This window comes from Neoarius graeffei, chromosome 24, assembly GCF_027579695.1.
Source record: "Neoarius graeffei isolate fNeoGra1 chromosome 24, fNeoGra1.pri, whole genome shotgun sequence".
Classification (NCBI taxonomy): domain Eukaryota; kingdom Metazoa; phylum Chordata; class Actinopteri; order Siluriformes; family Ariidae; genus Neoarius; species Neoarius graeffei.
The window spans coordinates 30601526-30609589 of NC_083592.1; positions in this window are offsets into that span (position 1 = coordinate 30601526).

Here is an 8064-nt window from a genome sequence, read left to right on the forward strand (position 1 = left end):
GATTCCTCCGAAGGAGGAGAAGTTAGTGTCTGCTTAAAAAATAATAATAGGTAAAATATGTGAAAATAAACAGAGATCAGACATTGAATGCTTGTTTTAAAGGCTATACGAGTTCACAGTGGAGTAAAACACCATGCTGTAGGTTGCACTGGACAGATCCAGGTGACAGATTAAACTCAGTTTGTACTCTAACCAGCTTGATTGTTCTTAATCCTGCTTACAGCATCATACAGTACTCAACACACCAACACTGAAAAAAATCTTAAATACAGAGAACCTTCACTTGTCACCACTCTCAAGAGAATCAGCTGAAAAACTTAGTGTTTTGGTGTAGCAGTGTAACACAGGTTATATTTTGTTACATCATGTTATAAATATAAATCAGAACACAAACCACAATGTTTGAGGATTTCATATAGTTTGAAATGAGAAGGTTGAGTAACAAATATTATACAACGACCTTCCCAAAGGCCAGATGTTGTTTAAAGGTACATTAAATAGTACATGATTGAGAATAATTTTACACTTATTTTCAAATCTACAATCCCAGTTTCAAAAAAGTTGGGACACTGTGTAAACTGTAAATAAAAACAGAATGTGATAATTTGCAAATAGTTCAAAGACAACATATCAAATTTTGAAACTGAGAAATATTGAAAAATATATGCTCATTTTGAATTTGATGTCAGCAACACATTTCAAAAAAAGTTGGGACAGGGGCATGTTTACCACTGTGTTGCATCACCTCTACTTTTAACAACAGTCTGTAAATGTTTGGGAACTGAGGAGACCAATTGCTGTAGTTTTGAAAGAGAAATGTTGTCCCATTCGTGCCTGATATACAATTTCAGTTGCTCAACAGTTCGGGGTCTCCTTTGTCGTACTTTGCGCTTCATAATGCGCCAAATGTTTTAAATGGGAGACAGGTCTGGACTGCAGGCAGGCCAGTTTAGCACCCAGACTCTTTTACTACAGAGCCATGCAGTTTTAATATGTGCAGAAAGCGGTTCCGCATTGTCTTGCTGAAAGAAGGAAGGCCTTCCTTGAAAAAGATTTTGTCTGGATGGCAGCATATTGCTCTGAAACATGTATGTATCATTCAGCAGTAATGATGCCTTCCCAGATGCACAAGCTACCCATGTCATGTGCACTAATGCACCCTCATACCATCACAGATGCTGGCTTTTGAACTGTGCACTGATAACAAGCCGGATGGTCCCTCTCCTCTTTAGCCTGGAGGAAGTGGTGTCTATGATTTCTAAAAATAATTTCTAATTTTGGGGCGGCACGGTGGTGTAGTGGTTAGCGCTGTCGCCTCACAGCAAGAAGGTCTGCGTTTGAGCCCCGTGGCCGGCGAGGGCCTTTCTGTGTGGAGTTTGCATGTTCTCCCCGTGTCTGCGTGGGTTTCCTCCGGGTGCTCAGGTTTCCCCCACAGTCCAAAGGCATGCAGGTTAGGTTAACTGGTGACTCTAAATTGACCGTAGGTGTGAATGTGAGTGTGAATGGTTGTCTGTGTCTATGTATCAGCCCTGTGATGACCTGGCAACTTGTCCAGGGTGTACCCCACCTTCGCCCGTAGTCAGCTGGGATAGGCTCCATCTTGCCTGCGACCCTGTAGAACAGGATAAAGCGGCTAGAGATAATGAGATGAGAATTTCTAATTTTGATCCCTCAGACCTCGGGACAATTTTCCACTTTGCCTCAGTCCATCGTAAAAGAGCTCGGGCCCAGAGAAGGTGGCAGGGTTTCTGGATATTGTTTATATCTGGTTTTAACTTGCATTTGTGGATGCAGTAATGAACTGTTTTCACAGATGATGGTTTTCTGAAGTGTTCCTGAGCCCATACAGTGATTTCCACTACAGACACGTGTCTGCTTTAAATGGAGTGTCGCCTGAGGGCCTGAAGATCACAGGCATCCAATATTAGTTTTCAGCCTTCTCTCTTGCATACAGAGATTTCTCCAGATTCTCTGAATCTTTTAATGATCTTATATACCATAGATTATGTGATCCCCAAATTCTTTGTAATTTTGCATGGAGGAACGTTATTCTTAAATTGTTGCACTGTTTGCCCATGCAGTCTTTCACAGAGCGGTGAACCCCTCCCCGTCTTTACTTCTGAGAGACTCTGCCTCTCTGGGATGCTCTTTTTATACCCAATCAGTCATGACCTGTTGCCAATTCACCAAATTAGTTTCTTTTAGCATTACACAAATTTTTCAGTCTTTTGTTGCCCCGTCCCAACTTTTCTGAAACGTGTTGCTGACATCAAATTCGAAATGAGCATATATTTTTCCAGAAAACAATAAATTCTCTCAGTTTCAACATTTGATATGTTGTCTTTGTACTATTTTCAATGAAGTATAGGGTTTCTATGACTTGCAAATCTTCACATACTGTTTTTATGTTTTACACAATGGTCCCAACTTTTTTGAAACTGGGGTTGTAATATAATAAGCTGCTGAGGTTTAACTTCAACTCCTTTTACAAATAAACACAAAGACTACCTAAGACTAACCCAAGTATATGTATTGTAGCTGTAGAGAAGAGGTTTCCAGTTTCGCCTGCTGTCCTGTAAGCTAGCATGGTTTTACTGGACACAATAATTGTGATGAAATGTGACTTTCAATAAAGTTGAGTCATCTCTACCACCTCATATTACAGCTACAAGCTACAGATAATAAAGCAAAAGCAAATATAAAACAAGGTAAATGTTGCGATAAGTCAAATAGGTAAAATCAGAAATTATGTTATTCAAATATGCAGGAATTATGTATGTTTCTTTTGTTCTGTATATATTTGTGTCACTCATGTTTCTCAACAGTACAAAGGTTCCTTTTGAAATTAACAAGAGTTAGTGTTTTCTATTAAATAATCTAAAGCATCCATTAGAATAGCTCACCTGGTGGTTGTGTTTTCTCAAGAACCCCCCCCAAAAGGTTTTATGATTACTTGCTAAACATGCCATGCAAAGCAGTGGTTGTGGCTGTGTTTTCCAGTGGATTCTTCAGGTGGATCATGCAAAGTAAACAACACAAATTAAGCCGAGGCATGTTTACATGATGGTCGGTTGTCTCTGACAATCCCCATTCCATCCATCGGTGACCCATGATCCTATGAAGATCTTTTTCAAGCAAAACCTACTACTATACTACTGTGGCTTCTGCTTCTTTCACAACTAGAGCAGACTGCTGAAAAGCAAGCCCCAAGAGGATTAGGTTAATAGCTTGATGAGACTACACTGAGCTTTATATACAAAATGGCATTCTGTTAAAGGGCAGTCTTTGGCACTACTACACATTTATGATACTATCAGAATGGTCAACTAGCAGGTGAACAGAATGGCGTATTGTGAATGTTTTCTGCTGCAAGGCAAATACCCCTCTGTTGAACGAATCTTAAACTTTTGCTTTTTTCCCCCCGATTCATGAACACCAAGTTTTGATTCATCATGGGGATTTTAGTATTTAGAAAAGCAATCACAGCACAATTTATGGGTTGTTGAGGGTAACTACTAAACATCGAGCACTGTTTCTCAAAGTGTGGTCCGTGAGCGACCCCTGGTGGTCTGCGAATTGATGTCATAAAATATCATGTTTTATCAGTGTTTCTCAAATCGCCTATGCGACTCCAAAAGCAAAGTTCTGAGTAGCACAGATGAGTTGTTTTCTATATTAAATAAAGTCCTATGTAAATTCAAATAGTATCCTATTATTTGAATTTGCCAGACATTAAGCAAGCCAACAGTTTTGCGACACTGACGAAAGCTACGTCAGTTTAGCTTACACTTTTATATGAACCAGACGCGCAGCTTGTGAACAGGCAAGGCAGGCAACTGCTTGGGGCCCCCTGGTGAGAGTCAGGGCCCGAGGGCTTATTTATTTTGGGTTTTTTTAATTGTTTTTTACCATTGTATTTTCACATTTGGAATTTTAAAAACTTTGGTTTCATACATTTTTCGTTGGTGTCAGATTATTTATAACATATTGGTGATGAACACTGGTCAGAAGGGCCCCCTGGAAATTTTTGCTTGGGGCCACAACAGACTCTAGAATTGCCTCTGATATCAGCGTCACCTCTGAACGTGGAGGGAATGTGGGATGCGGAGAAACTAAAAGTAATCAAATTAGACTTAGCATCAAACTGTCAAAAAGATAACAGTTCAGTGGCTGAAGACTGGGTCAGTCAAAAGAAAAGCACAAGAAACGTCCAACGGGAGCAAGTGCAAAGAAATGATTCTTTCTTTGAGAAAACAAAAGCAGCACAACCGGCTCACCGTGGCCCCCAGTGTGAGATTAAAACTGTCCAGTTTGGAGTCAGACATTGCTTCACTGATGTATCAGAATAAGCAGCACCATTCTTCCCGTTAAAGGGCGGCATGATGGCGTAGTGGTTAGCACTGTTGCCTCAAAGCAAGAAGGTTCTGGGTTCGAGCCCAGTGGCCGACAGGGGCCTTTCTGTGCGGAGTTTGCATGTTCTCCCCGTGTCTGTTTGGGTTTTCTCCGGTTTCCCCCACAGTCCAAAGACATGCAGGTTAGGTTAATTGGTGGCTCTAAATTGACCGTAGGTGTGAATGTGAGTATGAATGGTTGTTTGTCTCTATGTGTCAGCCCTGTGACGATCTGGTGACTTGTCCAGGGTGTACCCCGCCTCTCACCCATAGTTAGCTGGGATAGGTTTCAGCTTGCCCATGACCCTGCACAGGATAAGCGGCTATAATGGATGGATGGATTCTTCCCATTAAGAGAAGGACAACAATGAGTGAATTGACTATACTATTTGTAAAACTGTCATTTCATTAGTACATAATTTGTAATATACTGTTGAAGCAGGCTTATTGTTTTTTGTTCCAGATTTTTAGGGGGTTAGGTGGTCCGCGAATTTTTTTTTTTTTAGCGAATAAAGCTGGTCCTTGGTCTGATAGAGAGTTTGAGAAACACTGACATAGAGCAATTTATAAGTCAATTCAATAAAGCTATATGAAAGATCAATTTAAGTGCAAGGCATAAATCATAGTACATAAAATATATACATAATTTCAGTAGTTTCTTTCTCAACAAGACAGAAAAAACAGCATTGGGTCTGTTGAGATTTTCTAATTTTTATGATAGATAGATCTTTATTGTCCCTCAAGGGAAATTTGTCTTCACCAACTGTCAGACTTGGAACAGCTACAACATATAAGTACAATAAAGACATAACCAACATTAAACAGGTATAAAATGTGTACACACAGACAGAAGACATTCAGACAAAAACAAGCGACAGGCATCAAGACATTGAACAGATATCAAATCAAATATCAAATCAGATCTGCTCACTTAGACAAGAAACCATTCAGACAGTAGGCCTACAACATATCTGCATCAGACAGTCCGTCACTATTTACCCAGTCCAGGAAAGTCCGTACGGGATTACTGGGGGAGGCAGTTCAATGCATAGATGGCAGACAGTACAAAACTCTTACTAAAATGTGCCCGTCTCCATCTTAAAGTCCTATACCTGCGGCCAGATGGGAGCAGTGTGAAAAGAGGGTAAAGAGGGCGATTGTGGTCTTCAATTATTGACACTGCGAGGCGTGTGACAGCTTTGAGGTTGAGCTCAGCAAGGTTGCGTGTGGGATGGTGAATGATTTTGGATGCTGTGTGAGATTTTTGTCAGTTTGTTTCTGTTGGAGGTGGAGAGCATATTATAGAAGCAGGGTGAACAGTACAGTAGAATAGGCTGAATGATGCTGGAGTACAGAAGGGACAGAAGATGAGGGGCGACAGAGAGAGCACTGAGCTTGCGGATGACAGAGCCTTTGTTGAGACCTCTTGTGGATGTTAGTGATGTGTTGATCAAATGTCAGCTTATTGTCTATGGTGAGTCCCAGGTACTTGAAATGGCTGACCTGTTCAACCTTCTGATTATGGATGAGAGTGGATGGCAGAACAGTGGTGTCTGAATTATGAAATACCATTTCCTTTGTTTTTGCCACATTGAGTTCCAGAAAGTTATCTGTGCACCACTGGTAAAAAGGGAGATGGATGATTGGTAGGCCGTGATGGAGTCATTGTCGCTCAGCAAACCTAGGATGGCAGTGTCGTCGGAATATTTAAAATATGTGGTGACAGGTGAGGGGCTGATGCAGTCGTTGGTGTAGAGGAAAGGGCTAAGAACGCAGCCTTGCGGAGCTCCCGTGTTAGTGATAATGGTGGATGATGTCACTGTGCCTATCCTGACAGCCTGTGGTCTGTTGGTGAGGAAGTTGTGAATCCAGCGGATGAGGGGTGGTGGAATGTTGAGGTGGCAGAGTTTCTTGATCATCTGGTGGCGCTGAATGGTGTTAAAGGCTGAACTAAAGTCTACAAAGAGGATGGCTGCGAAGTTGCCCGGTGATTCCAGGTGTTGCAGGAGGGGGTGGAGAAGGCATGCAACAGCATCCTCCGTCCCCCTGCTGGCCCTGTAGGCAAACTGGTATGGGTCCAGCAGGGGGCGGACAATTGGCAGTATGGTGTGGAGGATGAGCTTTTCCAGGCATTTCATGATGATGGAGGTGAGTGCAACCGGCCGGTAGTGGTTGGGTTCACAGGGGCGTGTGTTCTTAGGTACAGGGATGATAGCTGAGGTTTTCCAGATGGTGGGTATGGTTGTTGACCTATACGAGTCCCAGAAGATGGCATGGGGGGGGGGGGGGGGGGGCAGTTCTGTAGCACAGAGCTTCAGCACCCTGGCTGAGATGTTATCTGGCCCAGGTGCCTTTCCAATCTTGCATCTGCTCAGCTGCCACTGTACGTCCTCTATTGTGAATGGGGGGTGACTGGGTGTGTCCGAGGGTAGGGCGTCAAAAAGCTCCTCACATGTGGCTGAGTGGTCTTGTGTGTCGAACCATACATAGAGTTCAAGGTGGCAGCAAAGTTGGTGGGATCTATAATGGTGGAGTGAGACTGACTAGCTGATTGTCCTGTGAGCATTTTTAATTTATGGAAGGCTTGTTTGGTATTCATGGTGCTGAATTCCTGTTCTAGTTTGTCTTTGTATTCATGCTTGGCTTTAATGATGTCTATTTTTATTTGTCTATTTAGTGAGTTGACAGTAGCCCAGTCTTTACGTTGAAAAGCCTTGTGTTTCTCTCTCAAACCGTTTTTAATGTGATGGGTGATCCAGGGTTTGGAGTTGGGAAAACGTCTGACGGTTTTTGTCAGAATGTTGCATGAGAGACAGAAGTTGATGTAGTCCGTGAGCACTGTCGCCCTGCGTTCAGGGTTATGGTGGTGGTTCTCAATGAATGCAAGACAGGAACACACCCTGGTGAGGATACCAGTCGCCATCACACATTAATTTAACACTCATTCATACCTAGGAACAATTTAGATTAGTCAATTCACCTCCATGTTTTTGCACGGTGGGAGGAAACTAGAGAACCCAGAGGAAACTCATGTAGACACGGTGAAAACATGTAAAACTCCAGTGTCATGTCTGTGTTTCTCTCAGATTTCAGTCCCAAATTATTTGTAATGTTAGACTTTTTCCATTGTTTTTCCACGAGTATGTTATGCTGTCTGCAGAATAAACACATCAGAGCTTTTACACCCATCCATCCATTATCTGTAGCCGCTTATCCTGTTCTACAGGGTCGCAGGCAAGCTGGAGCCTATCCCAGCTGACTATGGGCGAGAGGCAGGGTACACCCTGGACAAGTCACTCGCAGGGCTGACACACAAAGACAACCATTCACACTCACGGTCAAATTAGAGCCACCAATTAACCTAACCTGCATGTCTTTGGACTGTGGGGGAAACCGGAGCACCCGGAGGAAACCCACGCAGGCACGGGGAGAACATGCAAACTCCACACAGAAAGGCCCTTGCCAGCCACTAGGCTTGAACCCAGAACCTTCTTGCTGTGAGGCGACAGTGCTAACCACTACACCACCGTGCTGCCCCAGCTTTTACACCCATTTGTGGAAAAAACTGACAATAATTGTATCAAAATACATCACTGGTGAATCCTGCATGTGTATAGATTAAATTAAATATTTATCATTAGAACTCTCTGGGACATGTTCATTCATTCTCCAC